Source organism: Pleurodeles waltl, chromosome 6 (genome assembly GCF_031143425.1).
Source record: "Pleurodeles waltl isolate 20211129_DDA chromosome 6, aPleWal1.hap1.20221129, whole genome shotgun sequence".
Taxonomy (NCBI): domain Eukaryota; kingdom Metazoa; phylum Chordata; class Amphibia; order Caudata; family Salamandridae; genus Pleurodeles; species Pleurodeles waltl.
The window spans coordinates 1,319,999,216-1,320,026,240 of record NC_090445.1 but is presented as its reverse complement, the minus strand read 5'-3'; the positions used below and the strand labels follow the sequence as shown (position 1 = coordinate 1,320,026,240).

Here is a 27,025-nt window from a genome sequence, read left to right as displayed (position 1 = left end):
TATTGGGGTAGTCAAATTTAATGGTGTCAGATAAAATTGCAGCTCCATTCTGTTTTTTCTGCTTGATAATAGGGAGATCCTGCATTATCGGTGCTTGCACAGAGTACTTCAGCATACTTCAGAAAGAGGAAGAAGACTTTCCTCTTTCTGATCAATGTTCCCAAGGCAAATATTGTCAGATTGTTTTCATGGCAAAATGTGCACAAGGCATTTTCAGTTGTGCACTCATTTCTCACGTCTTCTGATGCAGATTCTTGTTCAGAAACCTTTTTTTCACTCAATGTTACTCTAACTGATTGGGTAAATAACAATGACTGAGAACTGCAAGGAAATATTGCTGGAGCTCTCTTTTTTTCTGTGGAAATGATGTACTTCTTCTAAGGTTGGTATACAGACTTCATTTTGACAATCTGGAATATCAATGAATCAAAACTGATAGAATACCACACATTTCATGAACTATATGTCGAAGAGAAAAGGGCATTGATAAAACATACTGGAAAAGCATTTTTATAGCTGTTTCATGTTAGAGCAGGCTACACCAGAAAGCAAAGACAGAACATTTGATTTGGGAAATTTTTACAGGCCAAATGTATTTGCAGCAAGGAAGGTATTTACCAATTAAAGAAAGGGAATAATACAAGAACCTGTATGGTCATGGAATGAAGATTTAATTATATAAATGTTCAAGGGCTATTGGCCCTAATTACACATGACTGAATATACATATCTAAATATACTCATACACTTTGTGGTACGTTTACCATTCTTTTCTATTCACCATTTCTGTGTGCATGCCTACATGTCTCTACCCCTTGGAAAAAGGTGTGGAGACAAATTTATTAAAGTATTGATGCTGCTAGCAACTTTTTACATGTGGGGAGAGACCTCTGTCCCCTTGTTGGAGGTCTCTCCTACTATGTTGGAGATCTCACTTTGGTAGAGAATATGGAAATGTAAAAACATTTATTGTCCTTTAAAAATATTTTACATTAAATATTAATGTAAATTATTTTGATATCTTCATATTAAATGTAGAGCAAAATACTTAATGTTCAATTGAATATGTATTTAATGTACATATATGAATAGTTTTTAAAGATTAAAGAAATCAACATAAAATAAAATATTTATATTTGTTTATTATGTATCAAAAGTTAATATAAGTTATATTTAGATTTAGTGAAGTTAATGGAATTATTTTATTAAAGTTACTTTTATTTGTAACCTTAAAAAAGTTATTAACATATTTTATAATGCAGTATTTATTTTTACTTGTTTATATTTTTATATTACATCAAAGTAATATATATTATTAAAAAGTCAAAATAAGATAATGTGTTAATAATATTTACTACTACATTTTATTTTAAGTCCCTGCCTCCATCATGTTTTTTTGTAGGAGGCAATTGCAGTACCTAAGAATAGCCTACGTGTAGTGCTGGACTTACTCCAAGGCTGGGCTGGTGTACATTTACACTCTCTTGCTGTCTTTTGGGATGTAATCACTTTAGTAGTGTAGTTTGTGACTAACAATGGGCTTACTTTTTCGTGGGTGGGTGTTTGTATTTGCATGCCCCTCCCTACACCCCCTCTGATGCTTTCCTAAGCACTCCTCACTCCTTCCTAGATCCCTCCCATTTTGTGGTAGCTCCTCCCCATGTCCCCCCCACTCTCCTTGCTCACTGCCTCGTGTACTATTAAGCACTAAACTTACATGTGTGGAGATCTCCCCAGATAAAAGATAGAAAAAATGGATGTGGAAATTTACACCCATAAGTTTATGAATTGCATTTTGTGGAAAACAATTAGTAAAACTATGTAAAATGAAGCTTGTGACTCAGGTCCTACATGTTTACTCAAGGTGCTGGCCCTGGGCTATGTTGTACTTATGGCAATAAATGTGTTGCTTCTAGTTTAGTTAATGATAGAGCTCACCAATATAGGGAATCTTCATCACTTATTTGAAACTCACATTTGCATTTAAGATTTACAATATCGATTACAGAAGGTGAACACTTGAAGTTCACAGGGCTTTTTACTAAGAAGATGTCCAGTCACTTCTGAGATGCGTCAAGGGATCTAGTAACAAGTGTAAACTTACACATGAGTAAATCTACAAATGTAAGTTTACTCTTACACTTTTGTACAACTTTATTACTTTTGTCTATTAACCATTTACAGGTGTAAAGTTACTCAAAAGAGTATATTTATGTGTCTTCACCCCTTGAAACAAAGGTTTGAGCCAAATTTAGGTGTATTAAGTTGCTACAGACAAAAAGGAGCGGTAGTACATCCAGCCTCCCACTGATGCTGCATCACTTTCCCATCGAAGATAATGGAGGAGGGACTGAAAATAGAACCTCATGAAGTAATCTTATGAAGTAATGTTAAATTTAAAAACATTATTTCACCATTATAAAAATAAATATTATTCAGGGCTAAATCTGATATTTTAATAAACATTTATTATTTTTAAAAATAAATTACATTTTATCATGAATTTGTACAATTTATTTACATATTGTTTACTTTAGGTGGGCTGTTTTTCATTTTTGTTTGAAACATAGTTTTTGTTTAATTTAATATAGTTACAATAATGTAATTATTTTTTTTAAATTAAGTTTATAGTAACTGTTCATATGTATGTGAAGTTCTCCACCACTGGAGAGTGTCAATGTTTATTAAAGCTTAAAAAAATAGAAAAGTATTTGAATGTAAAATATTAGTGTTAAATAATTTTATATAGTTATCTGAAAGATAAAACATTTTTTACAATGTTATGTAAATAAGCCCCTAACTTAAATTTGTAGTTCATTTCAACTTCAATATTTTAACATATTGAATTTAATTACAATTATTTTTAGGGTTTAAAATATAAAATAAATTCCTACCTAAAGTTAAAACATATATATTTTTTATTTTCTATTAAAGGTATTTAAAGTAATGCATAAAAATAATTAAAAGTACTTGAATAATTTTTATTCAAATAGTGTTACATTTTATAATGTAAACAATGTCAGTAAAATATATTAGATTAAATTAAAAGTGTTTTATGTTTAGATTTTGTAGAACTAAGTTAAACTTGTTTATATGGTTAACATTGTTGGAATTGTCTAATTTAACTTAACATTATTTAATTTGGTTTTTATTGTTAACTTCTACCTCTATTATTTGCTATGAAAGGGGTTTGCGGTACCAGCAGCTGGGTTTAAGATAGGGGAACATAGGGTTTAAATAAGGTAATAAGAGGATGGAATGTAAATGAGAATTGAAAATATGTCAGTAATGGGTATGTTGTGGAACAAATGTAGCATATTCATATACGAACACTTCACTAAGAATAGGAATGCGTTGAATAGGGAAAGAAATTAGATACGTTCAATATACATCAAGTTAAAGAGGCTGGGGCCAATACAACAGGTATCATTATGGGACTGAGCAGATGTACTTAACAATATATAAGGTGATGTATGTGTATAGGATAATGATTGTACAACTATATTTTGGACTGGTTATATTTCAGAATAACAAACTGTGTAACGTAACTTTTCAGCTTTGAGAAAGCAGTTACTGCAAAGCCCATGCTGACTGATGTTACATGAAGAAAAATGATTGAAGAGATGTTAATTAATTATACACTGAAGGCCTCATAATGAGTTTGGCAGGCAGCGGAGGCCGCTTGCCAAACTCGTTAGGTCGGAAGACCGCCAGTTCGATCTCTCGTCCGCTGACCCTATTACATTTTCACACTGGCCCAGTGGGAAACTACCCACAACATTGATACCGGCTCGTAATTAAGCCAGCAGTAATGTTGGGGTGTGTCCGGTGCGACAGCACCCGTCGTTCTTTTCAGTGCCTGTAATTTAGGCACTGAAAAGTGTGACAGTGCTGCCCATGGGGGCCCTTGCACTGCCCATGCCAAGCGAATGGGCAGTGCAGGGGTCTCCATGGGGTCCCAGCACCCCGTCTCCAGCAGCCTTTGCATGGCGGTGGAACCGAAATACAAAACCTGGCAGACACAGGAGTCGTAATCCTCAGGTCAGCGCTGCTTGCAGCTTTTCCCTGGCGGATTAAGATGCCCAGCGAAAAAGTGGCCGTGCTGGCGGTAGGACTGTGGCACTTTCATCATGGTCATAATGTGGCTGTCGGACCGCCAGACTCGTAATGAGGGCCAGAATCTTGGGGATCTGAACTACAGTAACTACGTGATCAAAATACATAGGAAGCAGAAGAATGCGAAGGATCAAATAATATTCTATTTATCACTCTGATTTAGAATTTAATCAAACAGGGAAATCCAATATCTGCATACTACACAATAAGATGAAGGAGTTTCCTGCATGGTATAATTGTATGTGTAAAACGATTTTACTCAAATTGTCGTTACTTGGCTGTTGGAAAATCGGTTATTGGTAGGGCAGGTAGGTACCTACACCTAGCAACAAGCCACTAACCTCCACATAGGTACAGTTAGGTCTCAGTAAATTAATCCCAGCTCAACCCTTGGTAGCTTGGCAACGAGCGTCAAGGCTTAACTTAGGAGACAAAGTGTAAAGCATTCAAATATCACAAAACAGTAATTAAATAAACACAGGAAACAGTTAAAAAATCCAAAACCAATTTATAAAAATAGTTTATATTTTTATCTTTAAAATGTCACAAAAACGATTAAAATCGGTTCAGGGGAACCGGAGATATGAATTTTAAAAGAATTATTACTTTTCTAGCGCTTAGAAACAAAAAGCGCCAATCGGGTCATCTGGTTGCACCTCGACCGGGGCAAAGTCAAACTTTCAGGCCGACCGCGATGGAGCCCTGCTCGGCTACAGGTCGCGGGAGGCCTCGGTTAAAAAGTTACCTTCTGACTTAGGGGGTGATTCTGACTATGGCGGACGGCGGAGGCCGTCCGCCATAGTACCGACGCCAAATGACCGCGGTCAAAAGACCGCGGCGGCCATTCAGACATTTCCTCTGTGCCGGCGGGCGCTCTCCAAAAGAGCGCCCGCCGGCCCAGAGGAAATGCCCCTGCAACGAGGACGCTGGCTCAGAATTGAGCCGGCGTAGTTGCAGGGGTGCGACGGGTGCAGTTGCACCCGTCGCGTATTTCAGTGTCTGCAAGGCAGACACTGAAATACTTTGCGGGGCCCTCTTACGGGGGCCCCTGCCGTGCCCATGCCATTGGCATGTACACGGCAGGGGCCCCCAGGGGCCCCGCGGCACCCCCTACCGCCATCCTGTTCATGGCGGGTTTCCCGCCATGAACAGGATGGCGGTAGGGGCTGTCAGAATCCTCATGAAGGATTCCCCCGAGCAGCGGTAAGTCGGCGGGAGCCCGCCGACTTGCTGGTTCTGACCGCGGCTGAACCGCCGCGGTCAGAATGCTCGTGGGAGCACCGCCAGCCTGTTGGCGGTGCTCCCGTGGTCGGTGGCCAGAATGACCCCCTTAGTCTTTATTTTGAAGTTTTTCTTCACCGGGACGAACCTGCCAGTTCAATCCGACCTCCTGGAGCCCTTGTCCGGATACGCGATGTGGGTTTCCTCGGTGGAGACTTTTACCTTCGGACTTAGTCGTTTTTTCGAGATGAAAATCCTTCGACCGGGGTAAACCTGGATCTTGATCCGACGTCCATGGAGCCCTTCTCGGATACGATGGCTGGGAGGTCCCGGTCAACTTTTTACGTTCGGACTTAGTCTCTTTTTTGGATGTTTTCCTTTACCGGGACGAACCACGAAGTCAGGCCGGGTCGCGGTTGAGGCAAGCCGGCTAGAATTTCCGCGGCGGGTCGGTCCCTCTCTGGAGCTTTTTTCCAAAAATTCTCAAATCTTTTCCAAACTTCTGGGGCTTCACCCAGATGTTCTTTTAAGGTTCTTTTGGGGTCCACAGCTCACCCCAAGGGTCCAGAAGTTCTGTGATGGTCCTTGGGGGGTGCGGACTTCAACTCCCAGAATGCACCTGGCGCAAACTCCTTTTTGGCCACTCGACAGTGGTCAGCTGGTCGCTTTCTTCAGGAGTTGGTGCAGGGGACTCTGGTTTAGCAATTTTTCACCTGTAGCAAACAGGGAGTCCCTCCTTGAACCAGTTGAAGCCAGGCAAAGTCCTTCTTGTGGTGAAGCCCAAGTGTGCAGCTGGTACAGTCCTTCTGAGTGCAGGTTCCAGGTGCAGGCCAGGGGTCCAGCAGGGCAGTCCTTCTTCTTCTTTAGTTCCTTTCTTGTTGAATTCTGGAGGGGATCTGAGGCGTGGGTGCAGGTCTGCCAGTTTTATCCTTGCTCCTGGGTGAAAAGCAGGGGGGCCCTGGTTCTCCAATCAGGGACAGGGTCGTCCCCCTGTGATGACCACTTCCTGGGAAGTGTGGCAAAAATCCATCCCAGAAGGCAACAGTCTCTAAAAATCCAACATGGATGAATCTGATTTTTGGAGGTTACATCTGGCTGAGCCCACCCACTGGTGTGGCTAAAAATCATAAACACACCCCTCTCCTGCCCTCTCCTAATCTAATCAAGGGGGCACCTAATTGTCTGGGGTTGCAGGATGTGGGGGTGTTGCTGGGTGCTGCAAATGTCCTTCTCTGCCTTTGAAGACCAGTTTGGCAGCCCTCCCCCTTCCTGCCTCACCATCTGCTGAGGGGAGATTCTCTCCCCCAAGCACATTCCTTTGTGTGAAGCCTGGCCACTTCACACCTCATCAAGGCAGCCTGGCAGAAGCTGCTGCAGGCTGGCCAATCAGAGCACAGCAGCAAAAACAATGCAGAGCTGAAATTGGCAACTTTTTAGGTAAAGTCTAAACTTTTTACCTGAACTAGTTATATTAAATCCAACAACTGGAAGTTGTAGGATTTATTACAACAATTAATTTGATACCAAATTCTTGGTATGCAACATTTAAGGAGACTTTAAAATGTAAAATAAAGTCTGCCCATTCTAGCCTATGAAGGCCATTTACTTCCATGAGGGAAAAACGAATTTGGCTGTTTTTACCTCACCAGGGCTTATAAATCTATTTTTATAAAGTCCCTGCTTATAGTTACATGGCCCCCAGCCCTAGGGGCACATAGGGCACACCTTAGGGGTGACTTATATGTAAAAATAAGGTAGTTTAAGACTTTGGAAGTACCTTTAATTCCAAAGTCGAATTTGCATATAACTTTAATTTAAAAGCAGCCAGCAAGGCAGGCTTGCTTTTAAAATGACACTGGGCACCTCAGCAATGCACCTAGGTGTGCACCACCTATGCTGTGGTCCCTAAACCTACATGCCCTACCATATACTAGGGACTTATAGGTAGGTTAACTTAGCCAATTATAATTAGCCTAATTTGCATATCCATTTTACACAGAGCACAGGCCCTGGGACAGGTTAGCAGTACCCAGGGCACCATCAAAGTCAGGAAAACACCAGCAAAAAGAGGAAAATGTGGGCAAAAAGTTATGGGGCCTCTGCAATCAGCCCTGTTTTCTCACACAACCCCCCCCAGCCCACACGCCCAGGAGACTCAGCCCAACCCTGGGAGAGTCTTCCTGGCTTGTTAGGCGAGGAAGACAGTGAAGAAAACTGGCTGTCCCTTTGCAGGGCCTACTCTGCCTTATATCCTCCTGTCAGGGTCACTCCCTATGGGTAGTGAAGCCATCCCAACAGTAAAAGGACCCAACTCAAACTGAAACTTTCCTCTAGGGGGGTCTTCCTCCTTTCTCTCTGCCAACTTGGGTAGTGAGGTGCCCACCTCCCCTACTCCAAACTTTGCTAGGGCAACACCTAGCTTACCCAAAGAGGTCACCCAACACTTGAGCAACCCCACCATGACCAATAGGGTCAGGGGGCCTACTTTGCTATTGGCCCTGGGGTCTGCCTCCCAGGCCAAGTACAGTGCTGCCAGGAAGGCTAGCACCCAGCAGAGGCTACTGACAGCTGTCATTACCCAGAACCACACCCTAAGCTCTCCACTGACAGGTGGCTGAGCTGCTTTAAGGGCAACTTTGGGGTCCTGGCACCCCTCTTGCTGTCTAGAGTGGGGGGCTACCACCTCCTGTGGCAGACACCCTCCTTCCACTCTCCCTTCTGTCAGTGCAGGGGCAACACCTTGCATCTGGACAGCTGCCTGACTACTCAGGACTTCCTTGGGGTCAGGTGAGGCCTCACCAGTGCCAACTCTGGGCTCCCCCCCCTACTGGGGCAGAAGGCCCTTGGCTCCCTGGAACTCTCTTTAAGAGTGGCCTACCCTTCCTTTTCTTCTTTCCTTTTCTTGGGGACCCCTGTCTCCTAACTGTAGGGACTGACTCCCCAGGACTTTGGTTTGGGGGGGCGCCTTGGGCGACCACCCCATCTGTGACCAGACTCACCTCTGGGAGGTCATTGCCCAGGATACAATCTAGGGGAAGGTCAGCACTGACTACCACCCTAATCCAGTCAAGGATACCCTCCCTCTCTAGGGGCACTATGGCTACAGGTTTGGAGGTGACCTCCCCTGTGGCTATCCTGACTTTCTTTGTCTTTCCTGGGACATACATGTCTGGGGTTACTAACCGGTCACTCACTATAGTGTGACTGGCACAGGTGTCTCTCAGGCCAGTGGTAGGGATCCCATGCACTTGAATGTGGTGGAAGTGCCTACTCCCACCCTCAGGGATCACCAGCTTACCATCTGGTCCTGTCTCCCAGCACAATGCTAGGAGGACTTCATCATCTGAGGAATCCTCCTCTCTGGCTAGACTGGACAGCCCAGTGCTAACCACCTTATTTGGACAGGCTGCATCTCCTCTGAAGTGACCTGTCTGCTGACAGTCAAAGCAAGCCCTACTGTCCAAGAGCTTTTTTAACCCTGGGTCTCCCTGTCTCTGCTTGTCAGAGTGGGAGTGGGATTTACTCTCCTCCTTCTTAGGGTTCTGGGGTACAGAGGGAGTCTCTGTGGTGGGCTTACCACCTCCCTCCTTAGGTTTTTGGGGACCTGTCCCCCCCTTCTTGGAGTCTCCCCCCGGGACTTGACAACCACCCTGGTTCTCAACCACTCATCAGCTGCCTCCCCTAGCTCTCTAGGGTTGGTCTGCTTAGAGTCCACTAGATGCTGGCGTAACCTTTCTTGGGTACAATTGGTCAAGATGTGCTCTCTCATGATCAGATTGTATAACCCCTCATAAGTATCTACTTTGTTACCAATAATCCAGCCCTCTAGTGCCTTTAGTGAAATGTCCACAAAGTCAACCCAAGACTGGGTACTGACCTTCTGGGTGTCCCTGAACTTCATTCTATATTGCTCTGGGGTCAGACCAAACTTCTTGGCTAAGCACCTCTTCATACTAGGGTATGAATCTGCCTCCTCCCCCCTTAAGGTCAGAAGCCTATCCCTCCCTGAGTTGGGGACCAACTCCCACAAAAGGGAACCCCAGTATTGAGGCCTAACCCTTCTCATTTGGAGTGCCCTCTCAAAGGCCCCTAGCCACTTATCTATGTCATCCCCCTCTACATAAGCAGGAACTACCCCCTTGGGTAATCTGGGGCAAATTCCCCACCCATGGACACCTCAGCTTCTTTATCGCTGCTTCCATCTCTTTTTTCTTTGTATGCCCACTTTTTCTTTTCTAGGGCCAGCTTCTCTGCTTCCAAAGCTATGTATGCTAGCTGGGCCTCCAGCTCTCTTTCTCTGATGGATGGGTTCTCTCCTCCTGAAAGGACCCCCTTCCCACCACTAGCTTTGGATCTGCCCCTAGTGACTGTATTTACTGAGGACCGTTCTTCCTCGTCCTCACTTAGGGTCAGATGCCTTCCCTCCCCTGAGTGGTTAGAGCTTGCATCCTCCCTTCTTTCTCCCTCCTCTGGAGCTTCTTCTGACTCTACCTCTTGGGCCTCAGCCCATGCTGTCAGGGATGTGATCAGGATTTGCTTCCTGAGATCAGTGGTTGCAGGCAACCCTCTTTCAATACACAACCCCCTAAGCTGGACTACTGTCAGTGTGGGTAGGCTAGCCAGATCAAGCTCCATGGTTCCCTAGTTTTGTGTCAACAAAAACTTTTTGCAAAAATTGGAAACAAGAATTTAGAAAAATTACAAAAATTCAATAATTGAAATTAATCCAAATTAAAAATTAAAAACAATTTTTGCACTAGGACAATTTAAAGGATTTTTAATTTGTTTTACCTAAAACTGTAACGTGATATTGAATACAAGTACAGGATCCCGTCGCTGCTTCCAATTATGTTGGAAAATGGGTTATTGGTAGGGCAGGTAGGTACCTACACCTAGCAACAAGCCACTAACCTCCACATAGGTACAGTTAGGTCTCAGTAAATTAATCCCAGCTCAACCCTTGGTAGCTTGGCAACGAGCGTCAAGGCTTAACTTAGGAGACAAAGTGTAAAGCATTCAAATATCACAAAACAGTAATTAAATAAAACACAGGAAACAGTTTAAAAATCCAAAACCAATTTATAAAAATAGTTTATATTTTTATCTTTAAAATGACACAAAAACGATTAAAATCGGTTCAGGGGAACCGGAGATATGAATTTTTAAAGAATTATTACTTTTCTAGCGCTTAGAAGCAAAAAGCGCCAATCGGGTCATCTGGTTGCACCTCAACCGGGGCAAAGTCAAACTTTCAGGCCGACCGCGATGGAGCCCTGCTCGGCTACAGGTCGCGGGAGGCCTCGGTTAAAAAGTTACCTTCTGACTTAGTCTTTATTTTGAAGTTTTTCTTCACCGGGACGAACCTGCCAGTTGAATCCGACCTCCTGGAGCCCTTGTCCGGATACGCGATGTGGGTTTCCTCGGTGGAGACTTTTACCTTCGGACTTAGTCGTTTTTTCGAGATGAAAATCCTTCGACCGGGGTAAACCTGGATCTTGATCCGACGTCCATGGAGCCCTTCTCGGATACGATGGCTGGGAGGTCCCGGTCAACTTTTTACGTTCGGACTTAGTCTCTTTTTTGGATGTTTTCCTTTACCGGGACGAACCACGAAGTCAGGCCGGGTCGCGGTTGAGGCAAGCCGGCTAGAATTTCCACGGCGGGTCGGTCCCTCTCTGGAGCTTTTTTTCAAAAATTCTCAAATCTTTTCCAAACTTCTGGGGCTTCACCCAGATGTTCTTTTAAGGTTCTTTTGGGGTCCACAGCTCACCCCAAGGGTCCAGAAGTTCTGTGATGGTCCTTGGGGGGTGCGGACTTCAACTCCCAGAATGCACCTGGCGCAAACTCCTTTTTGGCCACTGGACAGTGGTCAGCTGGTCGCTTTCTTCAGGAGTTGGTGCAGGGGACTCTGGTTTAGCAATTTTTCACCTGTAGCAAACAGGGAGTCCCTCCTTGAACCAGTTGAAGCCAGGCAAAGTCCTTCTTGTGGTGAAGCCCAAGTGTGCAGCTGGTACAGTCCTTCTGAGTGCAGGTTCCAGGTGCAGGCCAGGGGTCCAGCAGGGCAGTCCTTCTTCTTCTTTAGTTCCTTTCTTGTTGAATTCTGGAGGGGATCTGAGGCGTGGGTGCAGGTCTGCCAGTTTTATCCTTGCTCCTGGGTGAAAAGCAGGGGGGCCCTGGTTCTCCAATCAGGGACAGGGTCGTCCCCCTGTGATGACCACTTCCTGGGAAGTGTGGCAAAAATCCATCCCAGAAGGCAACAGTCTCTAAAAATCCAACATGGATGAATCTGATTTTTGGAGGTTACATCTGGCTGAGCCCACCCACTGGTGTGGCTAAAAATCATAAACACACCCCTCTCCTGCCCTCTCCTAATCTAATCAAGGGGGCACCTAATTGTCTGGGGTTGCAGGATGTGGGGGTGTTGCTGGGTGCTGCAAATGTCCTTCTCTGCCTTTGAAGACCAGTTTGGCAGCCCTCCCCCTTCCTGCCTCACCATCTGCTGAGGGGAGATTCTCTCCCCCAAGCACATTCCTTTGTCTGAAGCCTGGCCACTTCACACCTCATCAAGGCAGCCTGGCAGAAGCTGCTGCAGGCTGGCCAATCAGAGCACAGCAGCAAAAACAATGCAGAGCTGAAATTGGCAACTTTTTAGGTAAAGTCTAAACTTTTTACCTGAACTAGTTATATTAAATCCAACAACTGGAAGTTGTAGGATTTATTACAACAATTAATTTGATACCAAATTCTTGGTATGCAACATTTAAGGAGACTTTAAAATTTAAAATAAAGTCTGCCCATTCTAGCCTATGAAGGCCATTTACTTCCATGAGGGAAAAACGAATTTGGCTGTTTTTACCTCACCAGGGCTTATACTTCTATTTTTATAAAGTCCCTGCTTATAGTTACATGGCACCCAGCCCTAGGGGCACATAGGGCACACCTTAGGGGTGACTTATATGTAAAAATAAGGTAGTTTAAGACTTTGGAAGTACCTTTAATTCCAAAGTCGAATTTGCATATAACTTTAATTTAAAAGCAGCCAGCAAGGCAGGCTTGCTTTTAAAATGACACTGGGCACCTCAGCAATGCACCTAGGTGTGCACCACCTATGCTGTGGTCCCTAAACCTACATGCCCTACCATATACTAGGGACTTATAGGTAGGTTAACTTAGCCAATTATAATTAGCCTAATTTGCATATCCATTTTACACAGAGCACAGGCCCTGGGACAGGTTAGCAGTACCCAGGGCACCATCAAAGTCAGGAAAACACCAGCAAAAAGAGGAAAATGGGGGCAAAAAGTTATGGGGCCTCTGCAATCAGCCCTGTTTTCTCACACAACCCCCCCCCAGCCCACACGCCCAGGAGACTCAGCCCAACCCTGGGAGAGTCTTCCTGGCTTGTTAGGCGAGGAAGACAGTGAAGAAAACTGGCTGACCCTTTGCAGGGCCTACTCTGCCTTATATCCTCCTGTCAGGGTCACTCCCTATGGGTAGTGAAGCCATCCCAACAGTAAAAGGACCCAACTCAAACTGAAACTTTCCTCTAGGGGGGTCTTCCTCCTTTCTCTCTGCCAACTTGGGTAGTGAGGTGCCCACCTCCCCTACTCCAAACTTTGCTAGGGCAAAACCTAGCTTACCCAAAGAGGTCACCCAACACTTGAGCAACCCCACCATGACCAATAGGGTCAGGGGGCCTACTTTGCTATTGGCCCTGGGGTCTGCCTCCCAGGCCAAGTACAGTGCTGCCAGGAAGGCTAGCACCCAGCAGAGGCTACTGACAGCTGTCATTACCCAGAACCACACCCTAAGCTCTCCACTGACAGGTGGCTGAGCTGCTTTAAGGGCAACTTTGGGGTCCTGGCACCCCTCTTGCTGTCTAGAGTGGGGGCCTACCACCTCCTGTGGCAGACACCCTCCTTCCACTCTACCTTCTGTCAGTGCAGGGGCAACACCTTGCATCTGGACAGCTGCCTGACTACTCAGGACTTCCTTGGGGTCAGGTGAGGCCTCACCAGTGCCAACTCTGGGCTCCCCCCCCTACTGGGGCAGAAGGCCCTTGGCTCCCTGGAACTCTCTTTAAGAGTGGCCTACCCTTCCTTTTCTTCTTTCCTTTTCTTGGGGACCCCTGTCTCCTAACTGTAGGGACTGACTCCCCAGGACTTTGGTTTGGGGGGGCGCCTTGGGCGACCACCCCATCTGTGACCAGACTCACCTCTGGGAGGTCATTGCCCAGGATACAATCTAGGGGAAGGTCAGCACTGACTACCACCCTAATCCAGTCAAGGATACCCTCCCTCTCTAGGGGCACTATGGCTACAGGTTTGGAGGTGACCTCCCCTGTGGCTATCCTGACTTTCTTTGTCTTTCCTGGGACATACATGTCTGGGGTCACTAACCGGTCACTCACTATAGTGTGACTGGCACAGGTGTCTCTCAGGCCAGTGGTAGGGATCCCATGCACTTGAATGTGGTGGAAGTGCCTACTCCCACCCTCAGGGATCACCCGCTCACCATCTGGTCCTGTCTCCCAGCACAATGCTAGGAGGACTTCATCATCTGAGGAATCCTCCTCTCTGGCTACACTGGACAGCCCAGTGCTAACCACCTTCTTTGGACAGGCTGCATCTCCTCTGAAGTGACCTGTCTGCTGACAGTCAAAGCAAGCCCTACTGTCCAAGAGGTTTTTTAACCCTGGGTCTCCCTGTCTCTGCTTGTCAGAGTGGGAGTGGGATTTACTCTCCTCCTTCTTAGGGTTCTGGGGTACAGAGGGAGTCTCTGTGGTGGGCTTACCACCTCCCTCCTTAGGTTTTTGGGGACCTGTCCCCCCCTTCTTGGAGTCTCCCCCCGGGACTTGACAACCACCCTGGTTCTCAACCACTCATCAGCTGCCTCCCCTAGCTCTCTAGGGTTGGTCTGCTTAGAGTCCACTAGATGCTGGCGTAACCTTTCTTGGGTACAATTGGTCAAGATGTGCTCTCTCATGATCAGATTGTATAACCCCTCATAAGTATCTACTTTGTTACCAATAATCCAGCCCTCTAGTGCCTTTAGTGAAATGTCCACAAAGTCAACCCAAGACTGGGTACTGACCTTCTGGGTGTCCCTGAACTTCATTCTATATTGCTCTGGGGTCAGACCAAACTTCTTGGCTAAGCACCTCTTCATACTAGGGTATGAATCTGCCTCCTCCCCCCTTAAGGTCAGAAGCCTATCCCTCCCTGAGTTGGGGACCAACTCCCACAAAAGGGAACCCCAGTATTGAGGCCTAACCCTTCTCATTTGGAGTGCCCTCTCAAAGGCCCCTAGCCACTTATCTATGTCATCCCCCTCTACATAAGCAGGAACTACCCCCTTGGGTAATCTGGGGCAAATTCCCCACCCATGGACACCTCAGCTTCTTTATCGCTGCTTCCATCTCTTTTTTCTTTGTATGCCCACTTTTTCTTTTCTAGGGCCAGCTTCTCTGCTTCCAAAGCTATGTATGCTAGCTGGGCCTCCAGCTCTCTTTCTCTGATGGATGGGTTCTCTCCTCCTGAAAGGACCCCCTTCCCACCACTAGCTTTGGATCTGCCCCTAGTGACTGTATTTACTGAGGACCGTTCTTCCTCGTCCTCACTTAGGGTCAGATGCCTTCCCTCCCCTGAGTGGTTAGAGCTTGCATCCTCCCTTCTTTCTCCCTCCTCTGGAGCTTCTTCTGACTCTACCTCTTGGGCCTCAGCCCATGCTGTCAGGGATGTGATCAGGATTTGCTTCCTGAGATCAGTGGTTGCAGGCAACCCTCTTTCAATACACAACCCCCTAAGCTGGACTACTGTCAGTGTGGGTAGGCTAGCCAGATCAAGCTCCATGGTTCCCTAGTTTTGTGTCAACAAAAACTTTTTGCAAAAATTGGAAACAAGAATTTAGAAAAATTACAAAAATTCAATAATTGAAATTAATCCAAATTAAAAATTAAAAACAATTTTTGCACTAGGACAATTTAAAGGATTTTTAATTTGTTTTACCTAAAACTGTAACGTGATATTGAATACAAGTACAGGATCCCGTCGCTGCTTCCAATTATGTTGGAAAATGGGTTATTGGTAGGGCAGGTAGGTACCTACACCTAGCAACAAGCCACTAACCTCCACATAGGTACAGTTAGGTCTCAGTAAATTAATCCCAGCTCAACCCTTGGTAGCTTGGCAACGAGCGTCAAGGCTTAACTTAGGAGACAAAGTGTAAAGCATTCAAATATCACAAAACAGTAATTAAATAAAACACAGGAAACAGTTTAAAAATCCAAAACCAATTTATAAAAATAGTTTATATTTTTATCTTTAAAATGACACAAAAACGATTAAAATCGGTTCAGGGGAACCGGAGATATGAATTTTTAAAGAATTATTACTTTTCTAGCGCTTAGAAACAAAAAGCGCCAATCGGGTCATCTGGTTGCACCTCAACCGGGGCAAAGTCAAACTTTCAGGCCGACCGCGATGGAGCCCTGCTCGGCTACAGGTCGCGGGAGGCCTAGGTTAAAAAGTTACCTTCTGACTTAGTCTTTATTTTGAAGTTTTTCTTCACCGGGACGAACCTGCCAGTTGAATCCGACCTCCTGGAGCCCTTGTCCGGATACGCGATGTGGGTTTCCTCGGTGGAGACTTTTACCTTTGGACTTAGTCGTTTTTTTTAGATGAAAATCCTTCGACCGGGGTAAACCTGGATCTTGATCCGACGTCCATGAAGCCCTTCTCGGATACGATGGCTGGGAGGTCCCGGTCAACTTTTTACGTTCGGACTTAGTCTCTTTTTTGGATGTTTTCCTTTACCGGGACGAACCACGAAGTCAGGCCGGGTCGCGGTTGAGGCAAGCCGGCTAGAATTTCCGCGGCGGGTCGGTCCCTCTCTGGAGCTTTTTTCCAAAAATTCTCAAATCTTTTCCAAACTTCTGGGGCTTCATCCAGATGTTCTTTTAAGGTTCTTTTGGGGTCCACAGCTCACCCCAAGGGTCCAGAAGTTCTGTGATGGTCCTTGGGGGGTGCGGACTTCAACTCCCAGAATGCACCTGGCGCAAACTCCTTTTTGGCCACTGGACAGTGGTCAGCTGGTCGCTTTCTTCAGGAGTTGGTGCAGGGGACTCTGGTTTAGCAATTTTTCACCTGTAGCAAACAGGGAGTCCCTCCTTGAACCAGTTGAAGCCAGGCAAAGTCCTTCTTGTGGTGAAGCCCAAGTGTGCAGCTGGTGCAGTCCTTCTGAGTGCAGGTTCCAGGTGCAGGCCAGGGGTCCAGCAGGGCAGTCCTTCTTCTTCTTTAGTTCCTTTCTTGTTGAATTCTGGAGGGGATCTGAGGCGTGGGTGCAGGTCTGCCAGTTTTATCCTTGCTCCTGGGTGAAAAGCAGGGGGGCCCTGGTTCTCCAATCAGGGACAGGGTCGTCCCCCTGTGATGACCACTTCCTGGGAAGTGAGGCAAAAATCCATCCCAGAAGGCAACAGTCTCTAAAAATCCAACATGGATGAATCTGATTTTTGGAGGTTACATCTGGCTGAGCCCACCCACTGGTGTGGCTAAAAATCATAAACACACCCCTCTCCTGCCCTCTCCTAATCTAATCAAGGGGGCACCTAATTGTCTGGGGTTGCAGGATGTGGGGGTGTTGCTGGGTGCTGCAAATGTCCTTCTCTGCCTTTGAAGACCAGTTTGGCAGCCCTCCCCCTTCCTGCCTCACCATCTGCTGAGGGGAGATTCTCTCCCCCAAGCACATTCCTTTGTGTGAAGCCTGGCCACTTCACACCTCATCAAGGCAGCCTGGCAGAAGCTGCTGCAGGCTGGCCAATCAGAGCACAGCAGCAAAAACAATGCAGAGCTGAAATTGGCAACTTTTTAGGTAAAGTCTAAACTTTTTACCTAAACTAGTTATATTAAATCCAACAACTGGAAGTTGTAGGATTTATTACAACAATTAATTTGATACCAAATTCTTGGTATGCAACATTTAAGGAGACTTTAAAATTTAAAATAAAGTCTGCCCATTCTAGCCTATGAAGGCCATTTACTTCCATGAGGGAAAAACGAATTTGGCTGTTTTTACCTCACCAGGGCTTATAAATCTATTTTTATAAAGTCCCTGCTTATAGTTACATGGCACCCAGCCCTAGGGGCACATAGGGCACACCTTAGGGGTGACTTATATGTAAAAATAAGGTAGTTTAAGACTTTGGAAGTACCTTTAATTCCAAAGTCGAATTTGCATATAACTTTAATTTAAAAGCAGCCAGCAAGGCAGGCTTGCTTTTAAAATGACACTGGGCACCTCAGCAATGCACCTAGGTGTGCACCACCTATGCTGTGGTCCCTAAACCTACATGCCCTACCATATACTAGGGACTTATAGGTAGGTTAACTTAGCCAATTATAATTAGCCTAATTTGCATATCCATTTTACACAGAGCACAGGCCCTGGGACTGGTTAGCAGTACCCAGGGCACCATCAAAGTCAGGAAAACACCAGCAAAAAGAGGAAAATGGGGGCAAAAAGTTATGGGGCCTCTGCAATCAGCCCTGTTTTCTCACATTGGCTATAGTATACTGTTGTGTTGTAAGGCTTCAAAACACACTGAAGTCTTTTTAAAGATGTACCTGTGAAATAAGGTGGCATACTTTTAAAGCGCGTGGGGAGTATGGTGAGCAATATTTGGGCTTCTGTTATACAGGACATCATTCTCAGAGATGAGCTATGTAAAATTACTAATTTCTCCTACTAATGGGCCACACTCTCTTCCCTCACACCCCATTCTTCTAGTAGATGAAACCTCGTTGTGCAAGAACATTACTCTTTTCACTGCACCATTCCCTTTTCATTAGCATACCCTATGCTCACCTGACACAACTTTCTGCTACATAATTGATTCCCTTCACAATAACCCACATCTTCTTCACCTATGACTCATATTCTTGTGCTGGACTGCACCAAAAAAATATAACTTCTCCTACTAGACTTATTACACTAGACTGCACATCCTACAAGACCATGTGTCCTTCCAGTAAATACATCACTTTCCATGATACCATATAACTTCATAAAAGGCAACACCTCCTTTATCTAGGAGACATCTCTTTTCCCATGAGAATAATTAGCTGAAAATATACAAATAACTATATTGCCACATCTCTCATGCCTAAAAATATTTACACATACACAGATACTCACACCAACAGCCCTGCTGTAACTAAAAGGTGTAGATACTACTGCATGTTTCACCATATATAAAGATTTTCACTCACTAAGTTCACAATTGATAACACACATGTAAGAATAAAGGTACAGATACTTTCACACACATTCGCACACACACAAACTTGAGGCAACACCATGTTTCAGTCCTGAGGTTTTACTAGTTTACACAATCCATCTTGGCTCTTGTAGTGTTGATATCCATTTTAAAAATATGTGGGACTACACCTAATGACAATATTTGGACAATAGAAAGCCCAGACTGCACAAGTTTGTTTTCATCTCCTTCCTGGGACTGATTTGGATACTAATACATATGCTTAGAACAACTTTTTAATTGAATTAAGTGATGCTGTAGTGATATTCTTGTTGTTCTTATCACATTCCTGTTTCTTCCAAGTGATACTGCATCAATGGTGTGTGTGCCTTCTGAACAGGACTGGAGTGTGAACATATTGTTCTCCTAAAATAGGTTAAAAAATTTACGAAATTCTGGGGCATATTTACAAAAAATTGGTGCATCAGTTTTTGCATCGGCCTGCACCTCCCTAACTACACCATGTGTGTGCCATCTTTACAATACGGCACACCATAACACACGTTAGGACAATAGTGTCACAAATGTTGTCGCTATTGTGGAGCTTTGCAGGATTAGCACCAAAAATGATGGCGCTAATCCTGCAAAGTCAAGGGACGCTCATTGAACAGAATGGCAGCATTAAAAAATGACGCTAAAAATGGCACAGTGAAAGCTTGTAAATTTCACTGCAGCATTTTTACGGGCCTTTCTGTATGGGAATGGCCCCCTTGTGTACATTATGCCTGGTCCAGGCATAATGTGGTGCAAGAGGTTACAAAGTGGTGCAATCCTTGCATTGTGCCACTTTGTATATATGACATGGGTAAATGGCTTACTTAACTCCACAGTAGCATAAAAAAATAACACTAGTGTGGCGCAAAAGGGCGCAAGAGGCTTGTAAATACGCCCTTTTATTTGGAGAAGATTGGAATTACACTTATACTTTTGACACACAAGCTGGTGTTCATTAGCGTTGCTTTAGTGTCTTAGGAGAAAGCAACACTTTGAAGCCCTACATATACCTACAGTTGGAAGAGGAGGGGGAAATAAAATAGGGTTCATATTATTTAACACACGTGCCCTGTGTGAAGCACCCAGACTAGATATGTCAGACTGTGTAAATGCATGTTTAATGGACTGTTCTAGATGGCCAGTCACAATAAGGAGTTGCACCACACCAATGCATACTTTAGGGCGTGCAGGGTGGAATATGTGTTACGCTGCTCTGGTTGTTTACAGTTTCAGAACTGTTTCTGTTTAGATGGTTGTCTAGAAGTCAGTCAAGAAACTGGAGTAACTTTGTTATTTTAGGGCTTTCTAAGTAACCTCCATTACCACTACCATCCTGATTCTCTGTGTGGATTGCGATCCCACTAAATATCCGAAAAACACACTGCTGTTTCACCTCTTCGAAATCTTATTTTGGTGAACTTTCTTCGACACATCACTTTTAACACCTTCACCTTATCCTTTCCGGTTACACCCTCTTTCAACTTTATTATAATTAGACTATTTAATTGTAAAGAACAATGTCGTCTTATGGTTGTTACTACCTAATATGCACCAACCCCACATTCGACATATAAATAAATAAATACATGACACCTACAAACACCTTACGTCATGGGGAGTTTAGAAACGTTTGCAACTAATATTTTTAGTTACGGACTTACATTTGTCCTTCTCCACTTGAAAGGGGTATATGGCAATGGTTGCTTTAAAAGTCTTTTCTGACATGCATTTATAGAATTGTGTGGTCTCACAGACACACAGCACGTTCTACTGCTCCTTGGCATCCATGAAGCGTTGTATGTCAGAATGACGAGAACAGGCAAATCTTGAAACAAAAACTATTTTGGCCTAGCTGTTGAGAGCCTAATCCTCCTAAAGTAAGTACATATATATGGAGTTATGTATTGTAATCCTCAGATTACTTTTAAACACTTTATGGTAGTTTGGTATCTGACATTTTGCTGCAATATGTTAGTGTGATTGTAGTTTGCCCCTGATATGCTGGTAGCACACTCCAGAACCACAGAGCAAACCTATATTTAACCTTGCCAGACTACATAACATATGGTCATCCTTCAGAATACATTTAAGTTTGACTAATAAATACGAGACCTGGCATAAGAACAATTGGATAAATGTAAGCTTTAAAGAAAAACACATGTACGATTTTATCTGTATTTGGTTCCAGAGTATGTATGTCAAAGCTGTACAAATGGGATACTAATGGTTGTATCTATCAAACAAATCGTATTTTCTAAGGGACAAAATGCAGAGAGCTATGAATGGCTTCATAGCAAACATTTGGAAAGATCTATTTTCTATATGATTCAACTACAATAAGACAGAAACCATGAAAGGTTAGTGTTTATGACTTGTATGACGAGGTCATCGCATTATGCTCATCTTATTTGTTGGATTTACCTCGATGAAGTGCTATTACATTCAGGTTTAGATGGTCTTCACTGAAATAAGGTGCTCTGATGCATCTATGGGCATTAGAGGGGTTTAGCTGGTTGGCGATGAAACAATGGCATTTGCACTTGATGCGGCAAAACATTATGGAGAAACAGTAAGGGGCTACGAAAAGTGGTGCTGCATCCAGTGAAACGCCACTTTCCTTGCGCCCCTTGGTGCCCCGCTACTGCCACCATGTGTGCGGCATATTTAAATTACGGCGCACCATGGCGCAGAGTAAGGGGCAATAGCATCATTATTTTTGATGCTATTGATGTACTCTGCAGGAGTAGTCCCAACATTTAGGCTCTAATCCTGCCGAGAACATAGGAGCCCATGGTATTCAATGGCATGCCCCCTTTTAACGCCTGCTCTGAGCAGGCTTTAGGAGCGCCAAAAAATATGGTGCAAGGAAATCATTTCATTTCCTTGCGACATTTTTTTTGCCCCCTCTAATGGAGGAATGCCCCCTTTGCATACATTATGCCTGGTGCAGGAAATATGTTGCGCAAAGGGTTGCAAAGCGATGTAGTGCATGCATTGCACCACTTTGCAAATATGGCACGCCATTTGTATCTATCTAACGCCACATTAGCGTAAAAAAATGACTCTAATGTGTCATCAGGATGGCGCTAAGGGCTCTTAAATCCCACCCTAAATTATTATGTTCACCGAATTTTCCCCTTTCCCACGTTTAGGTGAACTAGCGATCTACCACGATCTTTTCCAGGTGCAGAAAAATGCGAGGAATAAAACACGGTTTTGACTCATTTTATTCACTCTTTAAATCAAGGGTTCTAACAAATTTGGACACATGGAAGAAATTGCGTGACACTAGATAAATCATGTAATCTCCCTTTGGCTGACATTTTAAATATATCTGTAATATGACATATTTGTGTAGTCTAAGCAAACCTGCTATACTAATATATGAAATCCCACTTGAAGTACATGATCTGTAGTTATATCCCGGCGACAAGTAACTACCGCGCTCTATGGCTCATCGGCTTGACTCACTCTATGTCAATACACATACAGTTATGGGGATAAAGGCAACCTTCTCAAACTCAAAAGCAGCTCACCTGTGTTTAACTACATCCTGACAGAAATAAATTGGGAAACTAGTTTTGAAGCAGGACCCTTAATAGTGTGCTAAAGGCCTCCTTAAGAGTTACGCAGAGTGGTATTTCACTGATCCATTATGGAATTACCACTACTTTTCAATATTACACGTTTTACTGGGTGGTGAATTCACCAGGCAGCATTACCTGTTTGTCCACTTTTCTACCTACCATACTCAGGTGGAAAATTTCAACGCTAAAGGGCCCTGAATTCCTGGAAAAACGTGGTAAAAAATTGGTAGTTCCTGACCTGTAAGGCATTCCCCATTCCAGGCCTCAAACATGTAATGGCCGGCAAAGGGGAGGTAATGCTACATGGTAATCCCCGTCCCGCTGTTATCACGTCACTTCACTGGCTCCTAAGAGCTGTATCTTTTCCCTACAACATGAAGCCCAGGTTGAAGCATTGCTAAGAGCCATCACTTACGGTCCTGACAGGGGTTTGTCTGTTGGCAGGGATCATTGCACTGCGGCTTCTGGTGGTGGTGTCCTCCGCCCTTGGCAGACATGGTTCTCTCGGGTAGTGTGGCACTGCCTGCTTGAGGAAGAAATACCGGATTCTTCGAGCTGTATTTAGTCTGTCCAAGGGTACTGCTTATATACACCGGACAGTGACTATCCAGGTCAAGAGGCCTTCCTCACATTCGTGGCAGCGTCTGTCATTCCGCACTAACTAATAATTATATAGCTGGTGTCGCAATTATGCACCTTACACCTTGCCACCCTAAGGCTCGGGTGGTTCCTAAATAAAAACACTGTATGCAGCCAGGAAATTAGGTCTCGTCGATTCATTATTAGTTCACGCTTATCATTTGCATTATTCCATTCTCAAATAGGTTCCTATGAGCATTTAATATGCACTTCAGCGCTCTTTGGAGTTGTCTGCTTAAATAAAGAATTAACTTCCTCGTGCCCCGTTGATGAGCTAGTCTGGACACAAAGGAACAGAGAGTGTCATCAAAAATAATTTTAAAGTAGGTAAAGGGTGGAGATGGAAACGTGTGTGTTCGTACCGTGAGGGTGGTGTGTGTAATATGTATAACGATGTAACCCGCGTGACCAGAGTGGTTGGTAGTTGTCAGAAGGACCCTTAATGTATCTGTAAGTTCGAGTGTCCATTCTTTAAAGGTCTGAGTAAACATCACAGACTGTTTTCAAACTGCTTATATAATTTGTGAACAAGGGAACAGAGGTTTGTGGAATGGAAATATTTTCCCGATCACCCAATTTAACCGTGAGTGGCGAGACGGATTAGAATTCCTTCCCAAGAAAAATATTCCTCTTTATTTCCTGGTCTCACAAGTCAAGTACTCCGTTGGTCTTGATTAGTGTTCGTTTGGCATTTTTCTCAACTTCACCTACGCTATTTATGGAGCGAACACATGGATGGAGAATTATAGAGGAATACGCAAAATATATAGAAAAACTAAGATATGTAAGAGAAATTCATACATACGAAAGATAAACTCCGAGAGATGTAAAAGTAACGATGTATGACTATTACTAATTCATACTACTTATTGTTTAATTTTATTTGCATTTTTCTGTTCATCTCTTATCAATTTTGCTCCAACCTGTAAATATTTTCATAAAACCCCCAATAAAGGCTTTTATAAAAAAAGGAAAAGCTTCAGGTTGTTGAGTTGAACGATAAATCCTTTTTTTTCGGGTGTGTCTTGACTGAGAAAGTACTAAAGAATAGTGACTGGCCAGTGTTATATTATGTTAATGGAATTCCTCAAGTACATCTTCAAAAACAAGGAGCCCATCAGAAGGGGCATAGCTGTCAATAATGCAGAAGGAGAAGTAGCTAGGGGTCAACAGTTTGCAGGCCCTCTCTCCCAAATTATCCCTGACATGTGATGCATAACCATGTCATATGATACTTACACATTGGACTCAACAAATAATACTAGTGCTTAGCTTGTAAGGGAGAAGGGAGATATTTTCTCCTAAAAAAATCTGGGATCAGTTGCTGCTTTGTATTTGTTGGGACAGGTTTAGACATTGTCAATGAGTCTACCTCATCCCTCTCCTCAGCGATAATAGCGGGCTGTGTGCTTTGACTTTTAACCCTCCATTATTCTGTTTTAGGCTTTTTTTATTAAATCTTTGGAGGTTGTTGATCTCTGACTGTGCAAGTGCTGGCTACCTGGTTTTGTTGAGCAAGATTTCATCCTCCACAATTGTTGCCCAACCTGTTCCAGGGAAAGACAGTGAATACCATCCGCTTGGCATCAGTGTTAACCCTTATATTATTTGTGGAGCAGCACTGGACCCCCAATTAGGTGTTTTTTCAGGATGACACCTTACGTTAGCTCTGGCAGACACAAGCTCTTATTGGAAGTATTATTGTGGTGGGGAGGACTGGATGGTGAGCAAGCCAAACCGACCCCTACACTGGCTGCTTTTGTGCACTGTGAACCTCGACCCTGCAGTACTGAGCCTATTGCACAGCCACCTCGCCTCACACGTAGCTTCTGCTTGCCTGCCTCCCTCTACCCAGGATGAGGCGTTGCGGCCAGAGGTGCCTACCAGGTTCAAGTCTCGGTGTTGTTTCAACATTCTATGTGTCTTGGTGTATGATTTAATCCCCCCCTGCATAACACAAAGAATGTGAAGGTGTAGTGTAAGTAACAATCATGAAAAGTGCTCCATTACCTTCGAGTCTAGTTTCCACTAAGTAAAAACTGCAGAAAAATGCACAAAGAGATCAAAATAAAGCTGTAACATAAGTAAAGAAAAATAGACACCCATTTCCTGGCTGATTTTTCAAACTAAAACTGGAAACCTGGATACATCACAAATTCCCCGCTTAAATTGTGTGATTTCCGGCATCTATTTTATTTCACCAAAACTATTTTTATTTTATTATTGTGTATAAAAGCCCTTTCAGGTATGTGAGTTCAGAATATTAGTTGTCCAGAAAACTATTGTGCTTGATTTAATAGACTGCATTGTTGCTATATAATAATCCTGGTAACGTAAAGTGTTTACATGACAAATGTCTTGCTTCTTAGTGCACTAATGATGCATGTTTGAAAACTGTTACCTTTTGTACGTACCCCTTAGTACAGTGATGTAATATGATTTATTAATGTCAAAGTGTCTCATGTTAAGGAAATACACTTTTTGAATTTAGCGGCAAATTCATCATATTTCATGTGACATGTATTGTATGATGTACACAGTAAACATTTTCAGGGCTCGGCTCATGCAAAGGCTCTGAGATTTGAACCAGGGTTGTATTTTGTTAGAACTGTCAGCTCTTGGTGTGGTTTCCCTGTCTTTTTTGTTTCTGACCTCCTGTTTTTGATCCTTTGCTGAATTTAGTTTTTGCTGGCTTTAGGACTCTGGGCACTTTACCATTGCTGACCAGTGCTAAAGAGCAAGTGCTCTCTGTCTAAATGGTGTTGGTGGTTAGTATGTCCTGATTGGCATATTTGAATTACTAGAATGTCCCTAGTACAGTGCACAGTGTTTGCCCAGGGCCTGTAAATTAAATGCTACTAATGAGCCTGCAGCACTGATTGTGGCACCCACATGAGGAGCAATGTAAGCAGGTCTCAGATCTGCCACTGCAGTGTCTGTGTGAGCAGCTTTAAACTGCCATGCCAACCTGGCAACGGCACCCATTTGCAAGGCCCAAACCTTTGCTGTTACAACATGGAAGTCACCCCTAAAGTAGGCCCAAGGGAGCCCATGGGCAGGGTGCAGTGTATTTAAAAGGTAGGGCACATACTAGTGTGTTTTACCTGTCCTGATGGTGAAATACTGCTAAATTCGTTTTTCACTATTGCAAGGATTATCTCTCCCATAGGTTAACGTGGAGATTGCCTTTAAATCTCTTTTAAGGGTAATTTCCCAATAGGAGCAGATCGAGATGTGGAGTTTGGGGTCCCTGAACTCAAAATTTAAATATACACCTTTTGTTAAAGTTGTTTTTTAAATTGTACGTTTGAATATGCAACTTTAGAAAGTGGGCATTTTCTTGCTTAACCATTCTGTGTTTCTGCCTGCTTGCAGAGTCCACATCTGGGCCAGACTGACAGTTGGGCCATTTGTGAATTCCCTATAGACAGGGACAGAAAGGGAGCTCAGGACTGTCCTGCATATCCTGATGAGTCTCCTTGGCTAGAGTGGGACGGAGGAGAAGACACCTGCACCTGAAATGGCTGTTCCCGTCTTTACACAATGCAGTCTCCAACCCCCTGGTGTGTGTCTTGGGCCAGGCCTGGGCAAGCTAGAATCCTGTAAACAACTTAGACTTTCCTTTGCAATTTGCCTACTTCAAAGGCAGAAATGAGTATAAGTAGTGGACCCATAACCCTAGACATGCAAATTGCTTCTGGATCTAGAGGAACCTCTGCCAAGGAGAAGAGTTTGATGCTTGAGGAGGATCTGCCACTATGCTTGTTGCTTTGCCGTGCTGGCCTGCTGCTGCTGCTTTTGCCTAAGAGGGAAATAACTGGACTCTGCTTTCTGAAATCCTGCTTGTGAAGTGTCTACAAGGGATATTACTGACCTTGCCACCTGTTAAGAAGTCTCAGGAACAGCAACGACTTCACCTACCAGTCTCTGTGTTTACTTGCTGTGGATCCTAACTCGCCCGGTTGTGTCTGTTCCACTCTCTGGGCCACTGTGAGTGAAAGCTGGTTGCAAATCAAGAAAAAACTGTTGCACTGACTTCAGACGACACCAGGACCGATGCGGCTGCCTGTCTCCACAATGCTGCCTGCATCTGAAGCCGTGGTCACTGCTGGAGTGCTACTACCATGACTTAATGAGTACCGAGTGCTGTGTCAGT

The 27,025-nt window shown here is 44.2% G+C and overlaps 1 long non-coding RNA gene across 1 annotated transcript in view; it reads right to left on the bottom strand.

Moving 5' to 3' along the window:
* The window catches only part of LOC138300817 (uncharacterized), a 28,455-nt gene extending 5,652 nt beyond the window's left edge, over positions 1-22,803 (bottom strand). Inside the window, exon 1 of the long non-coding RNA XR_011205014.1 lies at positions 22,646-22,803. This is a non-coding gene — a long non-coding RNA (uncharacterized lncRNA). The remainder of the gene's footprint in view (positions 1-22,645) is intronic.
* Between the last annotated feature and the right edge of the window lie 4,222 nt (positions 22,804-27,025).